Below are 20,827 nucleotides of genomic sequence, written 5' to 3'. Positions count from 1 at the left end.
TCAGAATTGATTGGACTCTGCACAGGATGAGACCAACTGCCACTGTCCAACTGCTACTGTCATTCTATGGACAAGTTGGGCTTTTCAGAGTAAACATTTTATTTCAAAAATTGAATCTCAAGCTCAGACATTCCTCTCTGATTATGAAAATAATTTGTATGAGTGAAAATGTTCTGTCCCCAAGCATAGCTGATAGTGACCATTTTGGGGTGAGGAGGGACAAATCTAACACATTGCGAATAAAAAGATATTCTATTCTTGATTAGAATATCATCTTGGTACTATTCACAAGTTTGTGCTCCTAACACAGTGAGGAGAGAAAGCCTTACCTCAGGGCCACATAAGGAGAAAAGACAGACAAACAAAAAAAGCTGAGCACCCAGAAAAATGTCAGGAAAGTGCTTTTCTAGGAAAGCTGAGGGAGTGGCCTGTTTACTTCTGGGGTCAGAGTCTTTGTTCTTGAGGTCAGGTCATGGTCAGGTCACGATGTTCTTGTGGTGGTGGTGGTGGTTTAGTCACTGAGTCAAGTCTGACGCTTGCGGCCCCATGGACTGTATCCTGCCTGGATCCTCTGTCCATGGGATTCTCCAGGCAAGAGTACTGGAGTGGGTTGCCATTTCCTTCTTCAGGGGACCTTCCCAACCCAAGAATCAAACCCAGGTTCCCTGCACTGCAACAGGTTCTTTACCGATGGAGCTATGAGGGAAGCCCTCAGTCAGTTCAGTTCAGTCCCTCAGTCGCATCCAACTTTTTGAGACCCCATGAATCACAGCACGCCAGGCCCTCTTGTCCATCACGAACTCCCGGAGTTCACTCAGACTCACGTCCATCGAGTCAGTGATGCCGTCCAGCCATCTCATCCTCTATCGTCCCCTTCTCCTCCTGCCCCCAAACCCTCCCAGCATCAGAGTCTTTTCCAATGAGTGAACTCTTCACATGAGGTGACCAAACTATTGGAGTTTCAGCTTTAGCATCATTCCTTCCAAAGAAATTCCAGGGCTGATCTCCTTCAGAATGGACTGGTTGGATCTGCTTGCAGTCCAAGGGACTCTCAAGAGTCTTCTCCAACACCACAGTTCAAAAGCATCAATTCTTCTGCACTCAGCTTTCTTTACAGTCCAACTCTCACATCCATACATAACCACTGGAAAAACCATAGCCTTGACTACACGGACCTCTGTTGGCAAAGTAATGTCTCTGCTTTTCAATATGCTATGTAGGTTGGTCATAACTTTTCTTCCAAGGAGTAAGCGTCTTTTAATTTCATGGCTGCAGTCACCATCTGCAGTGATTTTGGAGCCCCCAAAAATAAAGTCTGACACTGTTTCTACTATTTCCCCATCTATTTCCCATGAAGTGATGGGACCGGATGCCATGATCTGAGTTTTCTGAATGTTGAGCTTTAAGCCAACTTTTTCACTCTCCTCTTTCACCTTCATCAAGAGGCTTTTTAGTTCCTCTTCCCTTTCTGTCATAATGGTGGTGTCATCTGCATATCTGAAGTTATTGATATTTCTCCCAGCAATCTTGATTCCAGCTTGTGTTCTTCTAGCCCAGCATTTCTCATGATGTACTCTCCATATAAGTTAAATAAGCAGGGTGACAGTATACAGCCTTGACGTACTCCTTTTCCTATTTGGAACCAGTCTGTTGTTCCTTGTACAGTTTTAACTGTTGCTTCCTGAGCTGCATACAGATTTCTCAAGAGGCAGATCAGGTGGTCTGGTATTCCCATCTCTTTCAGAATTTTCCACAGTTTACTGTGATCCACACAGTCAAAGGCTTTGGCATAGTCAATAAAGTAGAAACAGATGTTTTTCTGGAGCTCTCTTGCTTTTTTGATGATCCAGCAGATGTTGGCAATTTGGTCTCTGGTTCCCCTGCCTTTTTTAAAACCAGCTTGAACATCTGGAAGTTCACGGTTCATGTATTGCTGAAGCCTGGATTGGAGAATTTTGAGCATTACTTTACTAGCGTGTGAGATGAGTGCAACTGTGCAGTAGTTTGAGCATTCTTTGGCATTGCCTTTCTTTGGGATTGGAATGAAAACTGACCTTTTCCAGTCCTGTGGCCACTGCTGAGTTTTCCAAATTTGCTGACATATTGAGTGCAGCACTTTCACAGCATCATCTTTCAGGATTTGAAATAACTCAACTGGAATGCCATCACCTCCACTAGCTTTGTTTGTAGTGATGCTTTCTAAGACTCACGTAACTTCACATTCCAGGATATCTGGCTCTCGGTGAGTGATGACACCATAGTGATTATCTGGGTCATGAAGATCCTTTTTGTACAGCACTAATGTTGCTGTAAACCTCCCACCAAAACAAACGCTACTCTCAGTTCTGACAAGAAAGCATCAGGTCCCAGGCACCACCATCTACCTCTGGGGTCCAGGCCCAGGCCAGGAGGAGGGGTCCTGGGCAGGCAGGGTATCCGGCACCCAGTCAGGGTCCTCCATCCAGTGCCTGGCCCTGGCTGAGGGGGCAGGTCTCAGCTGGCAGCACCTCAGAGCCAAGTCCCAGATCCCACCCAACTTTCATTTCTCTGGGCCCCTGGCGCCCAGGACCCAGCTGGGACTCAGGCTGTTCATTTAAGCTGCAGAGACACACTTGTAGCAACTTCCAACTGGGTTAATCTTTAGTTCACAGCAATTACTCTTTTTGACAGAGGTCCCAACCACAGAGGCGAGCCTGAAATGATGTGTAAGATCCTTGCACACCAACCTAACCTCCTGCCACCTCCTGGGGGTGGACAACTGATCAGTGCTGGACCAAGTGTGAAACGTGAATGGAGAACAGGAGCTGGGAAACTCTTCCCTTAGTAGCCAGGGTCGTATCCTCCAGCTGCCCAGGGCTCTGGGGACCATGCCCAGATCGTCCTCTGCACCTTATAGGTCATGGAGGCAGGGACTGGGGAGAGGTTCACTGCTTTGTGTTGGGAAGAACCCCTGGAGAAGGGAAAGGCTACCCAATCCAGCATTCTAGCCTGGAGAACACCATGGACTGTACAGTCCATGGGGTCGCAAAGAGTCGGACAAGATTGAGCCCATTTCACTTTCACTTCGGCTGCTTTGTGGCCTGGATCTGGCCTGTGGGCACCAGTGGTGAGGGCTCTGGGCCTCTGTGGGACACAGTCCCCAAACTGTTCTGGGCCACCATCCACCTGTCTGCCTTGAGGCCAGAGGGCCTGGATAGAGTATGGAGAAGGCTTCTGTCCCAGACTCATCAAACTCTGGCGAGGACTGCTGACAGGTTTCCTGTTGGTGGAGCATGACCACTAACCCTAGGCTAAGGGTCCCACTGAAGGTCTTACAATATTGACTGTGCGCCCACCCCACCCCTAGTACAGTCTCCTCCACCCATTTCTACTCTTTCCAAGTCCCCAGACTTCCCTAGAAGAAACAAAGCCTAAGATTTAATCTTATAAACAAAATTAAGTTTCATACCTAATTTATCTACTTGTACTCTTTATTTGGACCCCTGCAAATTCTTCTCACAAAAATGAACGTTTTTGTCGTGTGTTGCAAGCATGTTTTCAATTTATCACTATCTTTAAGTTTTTTTTTTTTTGTTTTGTTTATTTGTTTTTGTCTGTGCTAGGTCTTTCTTGTCATGCTTGTCTTCTCTCTAGCTGTCCTGAGTAGGGACTTCTCTCTTGTTGTGGAGCACAGGCTCTAGGTACACAGGCTTCAGTAGCTGTAACTCGCAGGCTCTAGAGCCCTGGGTCAGTAGCTGTGGTGCACGGGCTAGTTGCTCAGCGGCATGTGGGATCTTCCTAGACCAGGGATCAGATCCATGATCCCTGCACTGGCAGGCAGATTCTGAACTCCTGGGCCACAAAGGAAGTCCCATCACTGTCTTTTTATTATGGTTACTTTTACTTATATCATGAAGATATTTATTTTCAAAAACATCAGTAATTTAAATATTTTTGTTATTTTGGTTGTGAGAAGGAAAAGGGGAGGGATGTTATGACTAATATTTTTATTAAGGGCCAAGTACACCTTTAAAAATATTTTAATAAATAGGAAAATAACAGCAGGTGTTTAAAGACAACTTTTCTATTAAACAATTCTAAATATTTCTAAAGATGTTTGTCAAAATGAACTAATTAATTTTTTAGGGTAATGAGAGAAATTTCCTCCCAGAAATGATATAGAGTAGAAATATCCTGATACAGTCATAAATGGAACTGAGTATTTTGTAAAACACATGTGATAATTTATGTCTCAAAAACCTGAAAACATTTTGGAAGTGATAATGATGGTATATCAATGATTAAGTCATTTTAACAAATGTCATTTACAATGTGTCTATTCATCAGATAATGAACTTGCAGTCGTTTTCTGAAAAAAGAGGGGCACGTTCAATTCATGTTAGTTAAAGAACTTTAAAAGAATTTGTGATTAAATTTGTTATGTCCTATTAATGATTTCAATGGTGGAGAATTCACTGAGTTTTAATACAGCTCCAATTTGCCAAGTATATTTGTATTTCTTTGACCAAGCAACATATTGGACTTTTTGAAAGTTTTCCTATAGTTAATTCAAGAACTATTTATAAAAGTTGGTGAATATTTATAATAATTAAACAGGATAAATCATGTAAAACAAGGAAACGGGACCAACTTAGAGAATATCACTCTGTTAAGTGCATAGTACCTCGAACATCCTAACTAAATTCTGCTGACTCTAAGTAGTGTGAGCTATTCTTGTTATGGACTAAACCTCTGTGTCCGCACATAAATTTATATGTTGAAACCCTAACCTCCAGTGAGATGGTCCCAGGAGGTGGGGCCTTGGGAGGTAATTACATTATGAGGGGGGAGTCTCCATGACATTACCATCTTTCTAAAAAGAGGAATAGAGCTCATCCTTTCTCTCTTTCTGCCACATGAAGATAAATGAGAAGGTGGCAAAATCTAAGGAAGACACATTCACCAGAACCTGACCTTGCTGAATCCTGACCTTGACTCTCAACCTTTAGACTATGAGAAACAAATAATTACTGTATAAGCAACCTCATCCAAGGTATTCTGTTACTGCACCCCTAACTGACTAAAGCACCTACCATTATGGATTTTGAGAGTAAAGAGTTTTCTTTAGCTATTTAGTTCATAGAAAGGAGCCACAGATCCTCCCAAAAACATTGCACTGGAAAGAGTTAACTAGGCAAGGAAAACTTTTTTCAAGACATTGTGATAAAGGTCAAGACTACTGCAAGGGGAAAGACTGAACTCAACTCCCTTGAAACAAGTGACTGGGGATAAGGGGATTTGTAAACACTGAGTGAGCTAATCAGAACATAACACAGGCCCTCAGCCTCAAGGTTCCCATCTGTGCTTAGTCATTGGCACTTGTGGAAATGAAGCTTCTGCCTTTCCACACAGACTGGGATAAAGGGACCTGTTTTTCAGATGATCACTTTTAGGAAGGTGGGCTCACAGGTTCTCGAGAAAGACATTCCTGGGTTGTAAAATGTTCACAGATCATCATGGTAGACAAGGAATTGACACACCTTCTAAAGTAGATGGTCAAAGAATAAGGAGATCAAGAAAAAGTGTCTGGAATAAATTGGGAGATTGGGATTTATATTTACACACTGTTATATACAAAGTAGACAACTAATAAGGCTCTACTCTACAACACAGGGGACTCTCTTCAATACTCTATGTGCTGTGCTTAGTCAATCAGTCGTGCCCAAATCTTTGTGACCCCATTGACTGTAATCCATCAGGTTCCTCTGTCAATACTCTATAACTGATATATATATATATATATATATATATATATATATAGAGTAGAAAATGAGTGTATATATGTAACTGATTCACTGTGGTGTGCAGCAGAAACTAACACAACATTGTAAAGCAACTGTACTCCAAGACAAATTAGTTTTTAAAAATGTCTGAAGTTTATACAAACTGTGGGGACTGTTAAAGCCCTTTTCATAAAGCCCTAGTTCTTGCTTTTTCACTCTTGATAGAAAGGGAAAAATAAACAAAAGAAAATCTGTTGATCTGGTAGACATGCACTGCTAATCATTTTACATTGTGGTTTATTCATGAAGAACCTCTGAATAAACGAAACAGTAAAAATAATCCCTCAACATTCTTGATAATACCTTTTTATTAATACATACTTTACAATTGTACATTTTAATGAAGGAAAAATATGATAATGACAACAAATCAAATCTTTTGGATGTTTTGTTCAATGATATTAGAGTATATATTATAATGACTAATCTTGTAATGATAACAATGTGAGGGGCTAGAAGTCATCCCAGACTGCTATCAGCTTGGGATCCCCCTGAGACACGCAGACCCCTGAACACATACAGACATGTGCTTATTCCTATTTGGAAGCGTATTAGCCAGGGTAAAATTGATGAGAACTTATTAAAATACAGTTTCTTCTTGTTGTTCAGTCACTAAGTCACGTCAGACTCTTTGTGACTCCATGGACTGCAGCATGCGAGGTTTCCTAGTCCTTCACTGATTGTTGTATTTGTATCATAATTAAATCCATCAGTGAGCACCTGGCATCACTTATTTCTCATTGAAAATATTTCCTGTATAATACAGTCTGCTGGATATGAGTGTAATTAAATAAGTCTTGATCTTACTTTTAAATCTAAAACCATCACTGTGTGACACTGCTGTTGTTGTTCAGTCAGTAAGTCATGTCCAGTTCTTCACAACCCCATGGACTGCAGTATGCCCGACTTCCCTGTCCTTCACTGTTTCCTGGAGTTTGCTCAAATTCATGTCCATTGAGTCAGTGATGCTAACTAACTACCTCTAACTACCTCATCCTTTGCTGCCCTCTTCTCCTTTTGTCTTCAATCTTTACCAGCATCAGGGACTTTTCCAATGAGTCTGATCTTCAAAACAGGTGGATAAAATATTGGCACTTCAACTTCAGTCATTCCAATGAGTATTTGACGTTGATTTCCTTTAAGAGTGACTGGCTTGATCCCCTTGCAGTCAAACGGACTCTCAAGTGTCTATTCCAACACCACGGCTCAAAAGCATCAGTTCTTTGGCACTCAGCCTTCTTTACAGTCCAACTCCTCCATTTGTACAACTACTGGCACAACCATGTGACCTAGGACCTTTGTCAGCAAGGTGATGTCTCTGCTTTTTAATATGCTGTCTAGGTTGGTCACAACTTTCCTTCCATGGAGTAAGTGTCTTTTAATTTCATGGCTGCAATCACCATCTGCAGTGATTTTGGAGCCCCCAAAATAAAGTCAGCCACTGCTTCCACTGTTTCCCCATCTACTTGCCATGAAGTTGAAAGGCTGTTGCTGAACGATGCAAAGACCTCTGGATTCTTGGTCTCCGGAGGAGAAGAATTCAATCCGGGGCCAGAGACGAGGCTTGATTGCTCAGAGCTTTTGTGGAATAAAGTTTTATTAAAGTATATAGGAGATAGAGAAAGCTTCTGACATAGGCATCAGAAGGGGGCAGAAAGAGTACCCCCTTGCTAGTGTTAGCCACGGAGTTATATACTCTCTAATTAGTTATTACAGTGAATCAAAAGAATGTCTGGAGGTTGTAAAGACCTCACTAGACCTACTCCCATAATTTACACCTTAAGATAAGAAGATTAGCCAGAAGCTTTTTTCCCAGAGACTGTCCTCAAGCAGGATACATTATTGTTATATAATCCTAAGGAATGTAGAAGGACACAAAAGTTTGTCCTCTCTTCCTCATTGAGAATTCCAGACCCCTCTCTCCTTGGGGACATCTGGACTTCTTATCAACCTGCCTAGGAAATGACTCTCTCAAAATGATGGGACGGGATGCCATGATCTTCATTTTCTGAATGTTGAGCTTTAAGCCAAATTTTTCACTCTCCTCTTTCACTTTAATCAAGAGGCTCTTTAGTTCTTCACTTTCTGACATAAGGGTGGTGTCACCTGCATATCTGAGGTTACTCTTATTTCTCCCGGCAATCTTGATTCTAGCTTGTGCTCCCTCCAGCCCAGCATTTCTCATGATGTGCTTTGCATATAAGTTAAATAACCAGGGTGACAATATACAACCTCGACGTGCTCTTTTTCCCATTTGGAACCAGCCTGTTGTTCCATATCCAGTTCTCACTGCTGCTTCCTGAAATGAATACAGGTTTCTCAAGAGGCAGATCAGGTGGTCTGGTATTCCCATCTCTTTCAGAATTTCCCAGTTTATTGTGATCCACACATTCAAAGGCTTTGGCATAGTCAATAAAGCAGACACAGATTTTTTTTTTTTTTAACTCTCTTGTTTTTTGGATGATCCAGCGGATATTGGCAGTTTGATCTCTGATTCCTCTGCCTTTTCTAAAAGCAGGTTGAACATCTGGAAGTTCACAGTTCATGTAATGCTAAAGGCTCACTTGGAGAATTTTGGGCATTACAGAGTGAAGTAAGTCAGCAAGAGAAAAAACAAGTGTTGCATATATAAGGGATATAGAAAATGGTCCTAATGTATGTCTTTGCAAGGCAGGAATAGAGATTCAGGCATAGAGAAGAGACTTCTGGACACAGTGGGTGCAGGAGAAGATAGGATGAACTGAGAGAATAGCATTGAAATATATTCATTACCATATGTAACATAGATAGCTAATGTTAACTTTATGTGTATCACTGCTGCTGCTGCTGCTGCTAAGTCGCTTCAGTCGTGTCCGACTCTGTGCGACCCCATAGACGGCAGCCCACCAGGCTCCCACGTCCCTGGGATTCTCCAGGCAAGAACACTGGAGTGGGTTGCCATTTCCTTCTCCAATGCCTGAAAGTGAAAAGCGAAAGTGAAGTCGCTCAGTCGTGTCCTACTCTTAGTGACCCCATGGACTGCAGCCCTCTAAGCTCCTCCGTCCATGGGATTTTCCAGGCAAGAGTACTGGAGTGGGGTGCCATTGCCTTCTCCATGTATAACACAAGGAGCACAAACTGGTGCTCTTTGACAACCTAGATGGGTGGCATTGGATGGGAGGTGGGAGGAGGATTTAGGAAGGAGGGGACATATGTATACTTACGGCTGATTTATGTTGATGTATGGCAGAAACCAAAGCAACACTGTAACACAATTATCCTCCAAATAAAAATGAATAATTTTTTTTAAAGTCCCTTTTAAAATTGACTGAAAAAATATACTTAGGAATAAACCTGACTAAGGAGGCAAAAGAACTATATGCTAACAAATATTAAACATGGATAAAGGAAACTGAAGATGATTCAAAGAAATGGAAAGATACCCATGATATTTGATTGGAAGAATTAATATTGTTATAATGCCCACACTACAGAAGGCAATCCACAGGTTTAATGCAATCTCTGTCAAGGCAACTATGATATTTTTCACAGAACTGAAACAAATATCCCAAAATTTATTTGGAAACATACAAATAAACAAAAACAACTGCAAAAGCAATCCTAGGGTAAATGATCAAAGCAGGAGCCATAACCTTCACAGACTTCAGACAATGCTACAAAACTATGGTAATCAGAACAGAATGGTATTGGCACAAAAATAGACATGTGGATCAATGGAATAGAAATAACCCACATATCTATGGTCTATTAATCTTCAACAAATGAGGCAAGAATACACAATGGAGAAAAGATAGTCTCATCCACAAATGGTGTTGGGAAAGCTGGAAAGTCACATGTAAATTGATGAAGTTAGTGTACACCCTCACACCATACACAAAAGTAAACTAAAAATGGCTTAAAGTTTTAAATATAAGACATGACATGATAGAACTAGAAGAGAATATAGCAAAACATTCTCTGACATAAATCACAGCAATATTTTCATACATCAGTCTCCCAAGGCAATAGATATAAAAGCAAAAATAAAAAAGGAACATAATCAAACTCATAAGCTTTTCCACAGCAAGGGAAATCAGAAACAAAATGAAAAACAATCTATGGAATTGGAGGAAACATTTGCAAATGGTGTGAATAACAAAGGATTAATCTCCAAAATATACAAACAGCTCATACCACTCAATAACAAAAAAAACAAAGAATGCAATAAAAAACTGAGCAGAAGACCTAAATAAACATATTTCCAAAGAAAACATAGAGATGGCTCATAAGCATATAAAATGATGTTCAACATCACTAATAATGAGAAATTCAAGTCAAAACTACAACGATGTACCACCTCACAATAGTCAGAATGGTTATCATTAAAATGTCAATAACAAATGCTAGAGAGGGCATGAAAAAAATGGAACACCCCCCACCCCATACTGTTAATGGGACTATAAATTTGTGAAGCCATTATGGAATAGAGTAGTTACATTAAAAACTGAAAATAGAACTATTATGTTGCTATTGTTCATTTACTTAGTCATGTCCAACTCTTTGCCACCCCTTGGACTATAGCACTCCAGAGTTCCTTGTTCTTCACTATCTCCCAGAGTTTGCTCAAACTCATGTTCATTGAGTAGATGATGCCATCAAACCATCTCATCCTCTGTTATCCCCTTCTCCTCCTGCCTTCAATCTTTGCCAGCATCGAGGTCTTTCCAAATCAGTCAGTTCTTCAAATCAGGTGGCCAAATTATTGAAGCTTCAGCATAAGTCCTTCCAATGAATATTCAGAGTTGATTGACTGGTTTGATCTCCAAACTGTTCAAGGGACTCTCAAGAGTCTTCTCCAACACTACAGTTCAAAAGCATCAACACTGTGGTGCTCAGCCTTCTTTACAGTAGAACTCTCACATCCACACATGAATACTGGAAAACCATAGCCTTCACTATTTGGAGGTTGGTTGGTAATGTGATGTCTCTGCTTTTCAATACACTGTCTAGGTTTGTTATAGCTTTTCTTTCAAGGAACAAGTGTCTTAATTTCATGGCTGAAGTCACTGTCTGCAGTCATTTTGGAGCCCTCCAAAAAGAAGAGACATTACTTTACCAACAAAGTTTTATCTAATCAAGGCTATGGTTTTTCCAGTGGTCATGTATGGATGTGAGAGTTGCACTGTGAAGAAAGCTGAGTGCTGAATAATTGATGCTTTTGAACTGTGGTGTTGGAGAAGACTCTTGAGAGTCCCTTGGACTGCAAGGAGATCCAGCCAGTCCATTCTAAAGGAGATCAGCTCTGGGTGTTCTTTGGAAGGAATGATGCTAAAGCTGAAACTCCAGTACTTTGGCCACATCATGTGAAGGGTTGACTCACTGGAAAATACTTTGATGCTGGGAGGGACTGGGGGAAGGAGGAAAAGGGGATGACAGACAATGAGATGACTGGATGGCATCACTGACTTGATGGACATGAGTGTGAGTGAACTCCGGGAGTTGGTGATGCACAGGGAGGCCTGGTGTGCTGTGATTCATGGGGTTGCAAAGGGTCGGACATGAGTGAGTGACTGAACTGAACTGAAAATAAAGTCTCATTGCTTCCATTGTTTCCCCATCTATTTCTTATGGAGTGATGGGACCGGATGCCATTCAGTTCAGTTCAGTTTAGATACTCAGTCATGTCCAACTCTTTGCTACCCCATGGACTGCAGCACACCAGGCCTCCCTGTTCATCATCAACTCCCAGAGTTTACTCAAACTCATGCCCGTTGAGTCAGTGATGCCATCCAACCATCTCATCTTCAGTCGACCCCTTCTCCTCCCGCCCTCAGTCTTTCCCAGCATCAGGGTCTTTTCAAATGAGTCAGCTCTTCACATCAGATGGCCAAAGTACTGGAGTTTCAGCTTCAACATCAGTCCTTCCAATGAATATTCAGGACTGATTTCTTTTAGGATGGACTGGTTGGATCTCCTTGAACTCCAAGGGACTCTCAAGAGTCTTCTCCAACACCACAGTTCAAAAGCATCAATTCTTCAGTGCTCAGCTTTCCTTAGAGTCAAACTCTCACATCCATACATGACTACTAGAAAAACCATAGCCTTGACTAGACGGACCTTTGTTGGCAAAGTATTATCTCTGCTTTTTAATATGCTGTCTAGGTTGCTCATTATCTTAATATCAGATTCCATTATCTTAATTTCTTCAATGCTGAAGTTTAAGCTAGCATTTTTTTTTTTTTTTACTCTCCTCTTTCACATGTAGTTCCTTTTTGCTTTCTGTCATGACATTGGTGTTGCAGTAGAAATTACTAGGCAGTCAGTGTAAAACTCTGAAACCTCAGGCTTGTTTTCAGTAAACATCCTGCTCCACTGTCCTGGATTCCTGAAATGTGTCTTTAGTCTGATCAATTATCAGCACTCAGATCCAAAGAAGGGCAGCAATTATATTCTGTTACATATGCTTGAGGGAAAAACAGTGGTGATCATTAATCTTAAGACTATACATTTGGCCCATGGTAAAATGGACAGAGGGCATGAAAAAGGGCAGTGACTTAATCCAAGGATCAAAAGAAGTCATAAAGATGATGTTAAGTATCTTGACCTTTAAAGTGAATGTTTAGAAATAATGTGATTTAAAGGGTATAAAAACCTCCTTGGGGTGATTCTTTACCCCCTCTCTATGCTGAGTGTCTATGCTGAGAGCTTTGCAATTTCCTCCTCTTTAATAAATCTTATTCAGTTACTACCTGTGCTTTTGCATGTTCATGAACTCCATTCTCTGGCTGCGTGGACAAGAACTCGGATTCCTGTCTCATCTTTTGGGGGCTCGTCTGGAAATCCTGAATGCCTACTCAAGGTAAGCACAGACACTCACTCTCAAATCTGTCATTCACTTCTCATTACCTAATCTAGCTGCACGGTCTCTTGAGCCACTCTGTTACACAACCCTGCACGAGTTCCAAAGGCAGACAGTGTTAGTAGACAGTGGCCTCGGGTCTCGGTATTAGCCAGCAGATTGACCTGGGGTACTGAGCAAAATCTCTGCTAGGCTGCTGCCTCAGTGAGAAGCACAGGACATCTACCATTTCTCTTTCCTAACATTTAGAGGTTTTGAGATTTTTAACTTAAGGTATGATCATTTCGGAGTGTATGTAAATACTACTAACCTTGTGCATTACATAGCTTGCTTTAGGGGAACTCCAGTTCAGGCACACCCAATGTTCAAGAGCACAGCAAGTCCACCAACTTAGGCTCTCACTCTATATCTGTCTCTAGGTGGAAAGGAAGATGGAGACAGGAAGAGGACAACAGTCTAGGGTAACCGGATAATGATGCTCCAGACCAGGTGCACTCTAGAGTTGAGGGAAGCATACTTTATTGGTGTTTCTTTGCTCCCACTGTGCAAGGTGGGGACACCCTCTATCAGAAGAATCAGAGAAAAGATGAAGAGCACTGGACGCTGGTCTTTTGTCTTTCAGATGGGAGCCGCCTCTTCTTGCCTTACACCCAGCTCAAAGCAGATGCCTTTGGCAAGTATACTGAAGAACTAGAAGAAGTTTGACCCTTAGACCTTGTTAAAGAAGTGTATGATCTTTTTCTGCACCAAGGCATAGCCTCAATAGGATCTATCTGATGGTGAAAAATGACCCCCTGAGGGCTCATTTGATTATAATACCATCCTCCAACTAGACCTCTTTTGTAGACAAGAAGGAAAATGGTCAGAAGTGCCATATATACAGATTTTGTCTTGAGAGAGACAACCCTCTTATCCAGGAGTTGTGGGCTTGCTACTTCCATGCTGCCTATAACTTCCTCCAAGTCCTCAGGTCCAAACTATCGCCCTTAACCAGAGCTGCCCAAACCTAGCCCGCAGGAGCCTCCACAATCTCTGGTAATGCCTTGGGCACCAGCAGCAGCTCCTACCCGAGTGGCTCCTAACCCAACACTGGTGATCTCTAGGCTATATCCTCCCCTCCTTCCATTACAAGAAGCTCCTAATGGGGACTTGGGAGCCACAGGAGTCCATGTTCCTTTCCCCCTTCGAGATTTAAGGCAAATTAAATTAGACCTAGGAAGCTTTACTGAAGATCCTGACAATTATATAAGTGTTTTCCAGGGTCTAAACCAGTCTTTGAAATGGCACAGAAAGATATTATGCTAATCCTGACTAGCGCCCTTACTGACAATGAAAGAAGTAGTAACTAAAAATGCCCAGGGATGGGGTGATGAATGGTATGCTATTGGCATGCAGGGGAGACGTGACAGTGAGTCAGCATGGTTACCTACCGGGCTACACGCAGTGCCCATAGCCGATCCTAATTGGGCACATGACAAAGACAGTGATGACTGGAAGAGAGTTCACTTTATCACTAGCATTAAGGAAGGCTTAAAAAAATCATGGGCTACTCCAAACTATCTGGAGTGATTCAGGAAAAGGAGGAAATTCACACAGCTTTTCTGGAAAGGCTCAGGGAGGCACTGAGAAAGCACACTAATTTGCATCCAGATGCCTCAAACTTATTCTTAAAGACAAATTTATTACTCAGTCTGTTCCAGATATTCAGAGGAAAGTCCAAAAACTGGCCTTTGGCCCCCATATAGATTTAGAGGGCCTCGTTTAAGGAAAGAAATATTGCTCAAAATAGTCTGGAGTCAAAACTCCCTCCCAGGTCCTCCTCACCATTCTATGCAAAACAAAGAACTCTGACCTGAAGAAAAAAGAATGGACAATAAGGTTGATCACACCCAGCTCCTAGCTGGTCCCAGCTGGTCTCCAGAATTCCTTGCCCCAGCCGTTTATGAAATAACTACTCCGAACACTTCCCTGGCTTCCCTGTGGCTCAGACAGTAAAGCATCTGCCTACAATGCAGGAGACCTGGGTTCAATCCCTGGGTTGGGAAGATCTCCTGGAGAAGGAAATGGCAACCCATTCCAGTATTCTTGCCTTGAAAATCCCATGGACAGAGGAGCCTGGTAGGGCTACAGTCCGTGGGGTCACAAAGAGTTGGACACGACTGAGAGACTTCACTCACTCCAAACAACCTTGCAGAAGAACAGGCCCCCTTAACAGTAGATGTCCACATATATGCCTATATATACTTACTCTTTTCTTGGGTTAGTGCAGCAGCTCACTAATCTGATGCTGCCCCTTCTTGCCTCATTAAAGGTGAATCCGTTCCGTAAAGTGCCGGTCTCCTTCTTTTTCCGAACCTCGCCTCCTCTGACTCCCTTACCCTACACTGGTAAGAGCTGCCACATCAGTATTCTTAAACAGAAATCAGGAAGAACCTAAAGAAAAAGAGAATAGAGATAAGAGAAAGGCCGAAGCTCTCATTATGGCCCTACAGGGAGGTAACTTTAGGGCTAAAAATGTGGGAGGACACAAGCAGAAACCTGGCGTCTGTTTTTGTTGTGGCAAGGATGGACACTTTAAGGGACAATGCCCCCAAGGCAAGCAGAGGCCACCACCAAGGCCCTGCCCCACTTGCAAGGGAGATCACTGGGAGAGTAATATCCCCAGGGACGTAGGTTTCAGGGGTCAGAAACTCAGACACAAGATCAAGATTCACGGGGCCCAGGGCTTCCCACTTTGGCTTCTGTCCTCATTACCACACAGGAGCCTCAGGTGACTCTAACTAGAGGAGGCCATCCTGTTAAATTTCTACTGGATACAGGAGCCACTTTCTCAACCCTCCTGTGTAATCCGGGTCCTCCTTCTACTAAGTCAGCTACTAAAGGTGGCATTTCTGGAAAGCCAATTACAAAATTCTTTACACAACAGTTGAGTTGTAACTGGGATTCTCTTCTTTTTTCTCATGTGTATATGTGCATGTGCTCAGTCGTGTCCACCTCTCCGACTCTACGACCCCTTGGACTGCAGCCCGCCAGACTCCTCTGTCCAAGGGATTTTCCAGGCAAGAATACAGGAGGGGGTTGCCATTTCCTCCTCCAGGGCATCTCCCCCACTCAGGGATCGAACTTGCATCTTTTGCAACTGCCTGCATTAGCAGGCTGATTCTTTCCTACTGCGCCACCTGGGTATCCCAAGTGAGCACAGGGCGCCTGGTATGCAGGCGTGGGGTGAAGGGCAGTGGCAGCAAAACTCCAGGAGGTGAAGAAGGGGGAGGGCGACCACCCGAGGCCAGGTGATCCGCTCCTCCCATGGGGAGGCCGAAGGATCCCCCACGCTCCATCCATGAGGGACGCAGCATCCTTCCCCAAAGTTCTGATGGGGAGACCCTCCTCGAGGGCCCGGTGGGCCGGAAGTGGGGCTACGGACACCAGCCGGGCACATCAGGGACAGCCGTGGCACCCTCACTCCCCCCCCCCCCCCCCGCCCCACCAGGGGTGGTGGTATAGGCATGGCACTCCACTCCAATACTCTTGCCTGGAAAATCCCATGGACAGAGGAGTCTGGTAGGCTGCAGTCCATGGGGTCCCGAAGAGTTGGACACAACTGAGCAACTTCCCTTTCACTTTTCACTTTCATGCATTGGAGAAGGAAATGGCAACCCACTCCAGTGTTCTTGCCTGGTGAATCCCAGGGACAGGGGAGCCTGGTGGGCTGCCATCTATGGGGTCGCACAGAGTCAGACTCGACTGAAGTGACTTAGCAGCAGCAAGCCGCTGACCTGCGCACACTTGGACAAGGGCACCGCAAGGGGCGTCGCGCCGGGGGCTCAGGCGCTCTTCCTGGTCCAGCACGCGACAACATCAGCGGACAGAAGGAGGCAAAGGGCAATGGAGATGGGGGAAGGCGGGCCAGGGAAGCGAGACGCACCAGGGCGCAGCCCCAGGGATCAGAGGACAGGACAGACGAGGCACCAATGAAGTGCTGCCACGTAGGCCCACGTGGCATAGACACGGCAGAGGCATAGAACCTACAGTGGAGGTGGGGTGGCCGCCAGCTACTGCGAGGGGCCCGGAAGTCATTCTGAATGACCCGGAAGCGAAGCTGCTTCTGCGTCAGGACACGGAATCTCACCGCAAGAAGCCTCCAGCGCAGGAGCGGTCCCCTGGCACCCAGGATGTCTACTGACCTTCCTGGCCCCCATGGAGCCCCCGGATCGGGGCTTGCGCCCACCACCGCCAACACCCAGAACCACAACTGGCCCAGGAGAGCACTTTCCCGCCGTGTACCGGTGCCTCCACGGCCCTCACATGCAACTTGCTGTGCCCAGCTTCCCTCCTCGGGGACCGAGGGCACTTCTGTGCCCGGAGACACCACCAGCCATGAAGGCCAGGGAAGGACACCACATGAGGCAAGACCGGTTAGGTCCTAAACAGGGTAAGGGGGCACTCGGCGGTCACCTGTGTCGGGTGGGCCGGGAGCGGGGAAAAGCTGGAAGTGACGGGGAAGAGCAACAAACACGCACAGGGAGGGCCGGGGGACAGGGGCACGTGCGCTGTCTGGTGATCAGAAAGACTGAGTCACGGCCGGCCACCTAGTTTTCAAGTAGGAATATTGCTATTTTTAAACAAAAACACGTCCACACCTGTTAAAGGATTTTGAGAGGCAGGTTGGAACCGCTCACCCTTATATATACTATCAGCTGACTGAGTAGAATGATTTGAATTTGTTTCATGAATATAAAGATATTTTGCTGCTTTGTTTTCCTAACGTATACTACAGATTTACACTCCAAATAGTAACAGAGATGAATTTCAGGTGTTTAATACATTCATCACCTTTTGGTAATTTTTTTTCTTTTTTGTTTTATTCATCCTGTTGAGTATGTAATGGGTCCTAATTTTCTTTTTTTTTTCTTTTTTTCTAATTTTCTTGAATACATATTTTTCCTGATGACTAATGATATTATGCAAGTAAGCTTTTGGGTCATCACGTTCTTTTGCTAACTTTTGTTGGGTTATTTGCCTTATTAGTACATTAAACTTCTTTATAATTGGGACCATGAGTCTTTTCTTAGAATAATATATATTTCAAATAACTTTATTCATACTTTGTCCTGTGTATTTACTCAGAAAATGCATTTGGTAAGCAGAAGTTCTTATTCATAATATATTTCAGTTCCTTATATTTTCCTGTGTAGTTATTACTTTTCAAATCCTGGATAAGAGAAAATTCCTACTCCAAGATTTTGAAAATGTTGCCTTATGCTTTATCTTCTAAGAGACAATTCTATTTTTATTTGCACTTATATCTATAATCTATCTAGAATATATTTATGTGTTTAGTGTGGGGTTGCTGTTGTTGTTTAGTCACTAAGTCCAACTCTTTGTGACCCCATGGACTATAGCCCTCCAACCTCCTCTGTCCATGTAATTTTCCAGGCAAGAATACTGGAACGGGTTGCCATTTCCTCCTCCAAGGGATCTTCCCAACCCAGAAATAGAACCTGTGTCCCCTGTCTCCTGCTTGGCAGGTGGATCATTACCACTGAGCCACCTGGGAAGCCCTTAGTATGAGGTAGGTGGTTACATTATTATTATTTTTTCTGTGTACTTATTTAAACAAACTCATTCAATTTCTTAAAAATAGTACAATTTCCTCTCACTTCACTGCAGTGGAGCATTTCTTACACATAACATAACTTTGTGAAGTATTAATGTATGTTTGTCTGGCTTCTGTTTTACTGGCCATTTTTTTTCTTCCTATTTTTACACTAATGCTTCACAATCTTCTTTACCAATGGTTTATAAGAGCCTTGATATCTGGTGGTAAATGATGATGATACCAGCAATTGATGTACCGGGCTCCTCTGTCCCTGGGATTCTCCAGGCAAGAACACTGGAGTGGGTTGCCATTTCCTTCTCTAATGCATGAAAGTGAAAAGTGAAAGTGAAGTCGCTCAGTAGTGTCTGACTCTTAGCCACCCCATGGACTGCAACCTACTAGGCTCCTCCGTCCATGGGATTTTCCAGGCAAGAGTCCTGGAGTGGGGTGCCATTGCCTTCTCCAAAAATTGTGTTTACTAATCTTTATAATAAAGAAACTACTTAATCAGATAGTTGTATTGATGGCTATGATGATGTATGTTAATATTTTGAAAAATACAATATTCTCTGAAAATGTATGTATGTATATACACTCTTGAGAGTCCCTTGAACTCTCAAGATCTTGAGAGCTCAAGGAGATCCAACTAATCCATCCTAAAGGAAATCAGTCCTGAATATTCTTTGGAAGGACTGATGCTGAGGCTGAAGCTCTAATACTTTGGCCACCTGATGTGGAGCACCAACTAATTGGAAAAGGCCCTGATATTGGGAAGGATGGAAAGCAGGAGGAGAAGGGGACAAAAGAGGATGAGATGGTAGGATGGCATCACTGACTCAATGGACATGCGTTTGAGCAAGCTCCAGGAGTTGGTCATGGACAAGGAAACCTCATGTGCTGCACTCCATGGGATTACCAGGAGTTAGACATGACAGACGGAGAAGACACTCGGTCGTGTCTGACTCTTTGCGACCCCATGAACTGCAGCACGCTAGGCCTCCCTGTCCATCATCAACTGCCGGAGTTTACCCAAACTCATGTCCATTATGCAGGCCTCTAGGGCTTCCCAGATGGTTCAATGGTAAAGAATCAGCCTGCCAAGCAGGCTGACCCGCTTCAGTCTGTGGGTTGGGAAGATCCCTGGAGAAGAAAATGGTAACCCTCCTCAGTCTTCTTGCCTGGGAAATCTCATGGACATAGAAACCTAGGAGGCTGTAGTCCATAGGATCACCAATGAGTTGGACATGACTTAATGACAAAACAAGGAACGGAAGGGTCCTCTAATCTCCCCAAAAGAGGGAGAAGGGGTGGAAGAGAGATGGGAGGTAAGCAGGTTGACAGGAGTCTATCAAAGTTACAACTCATTCTCAGGGCCTTCTTTCCCAATCCAAACTAGAAATTTCAAGTCAATGAACATTTGAAATTACATTATAATATTGCTATTCTCATGATTAAAATGGAGAACTTAAATTCAGATAGATGTGTTTTCTGCATTTCCAAGAAATTAGAGACTCTGAGCGTGCCCACAGAAGGCGTTCTTTGGCCCAAAACCTATAGCATGATTCCAGAAGAGTACAAGGGATAAGTTTTGTGGCTGCTGCTGTTGTTTGCCACTGAATTACATTGACTTCCACTCTCCCAGTTCTGTGCAAAATAAACCATTGCCATCCTCTAACCTAACCAAATTAGACAATGTATTCCCGATTCCAGCTTTAAGGGTCCCTTTCCTGGAATCACTTCTGTAGCATATGGTTTCTATTTTGTCTCTTTTTATCCTTAATTTTTCAAGAAAACAAATTATTATATATTTGGTCATGTTAATTCTCATATAACTTAACATCCATGTAGTTGTGTAATTTTTCTTCTCATTACTCCTTCAAATATAAATTTAAATGCAAATATTTATGGGGTAACTCTTCTGAAGAAGAAAGTGTATGAGAAACATATATATATATATATGTATATATATACACACACACACACATACATATATATATACAGATGTGTAAAGTGAAAGAAAGAAAGTGAAGTCACTCAGTCGTGTCCAACTCTTTGCGACCATATAGACTGTAGCCTACCAGGTTTCACCGTCCATGGGATTTTCCAGGCAAGAATATAGGAGTGGGTTGCTATTTCCTTCTCCAGGAGATCTTCCCAACCGAGGCATTGAACCCAGGTCGCCCGCATTGCAGGCAGAAGCTTTATCGTCTGAGCCACCAGGGATAGACAGATGTGTATATATATGTGTATATTCACACACACAAATATATGAATTATCCCCTCATATTTGAAGGTGATCTAGTTGATAAAAATTTTGATCCTAGCATTCTTTTTTTGTGATTTTTTAAAAAGTTTCATTGGAATGTGGTTGCTTTTCAATGCTGTGTTAGTTTGTAATGTATAGCAATGTGAATCAGCATACTTATATATACATCCCCTCCCTTTTGTACTTCCTTGTTATTCAGCTCATCACAGATCATTAAGTAGAGTTCCCTTTGCTGTAACATTCTCACTAGTGATGTTTTTAAAATACATAAAATATTGCATTATATAACTACTGAGCAGTCT

This window comes from Bos grunniens, chromosome 16 (genome assembly GCF_055505025.1).
Source record: "Bos grunniens cultivar Pamir isolate PY7600 chromosome 16, Bosgru_T2T1.0, whole genome shotgun sequence".
NCBI classification, from domain to species: Eukaryota; Metazoa; Chordata; class Mammalia; order Artiodactyla; family Bovidae; genus Bos; species Bos grunniens.
Note: the sequence above shows the minus strand (reverse complement) of the source record.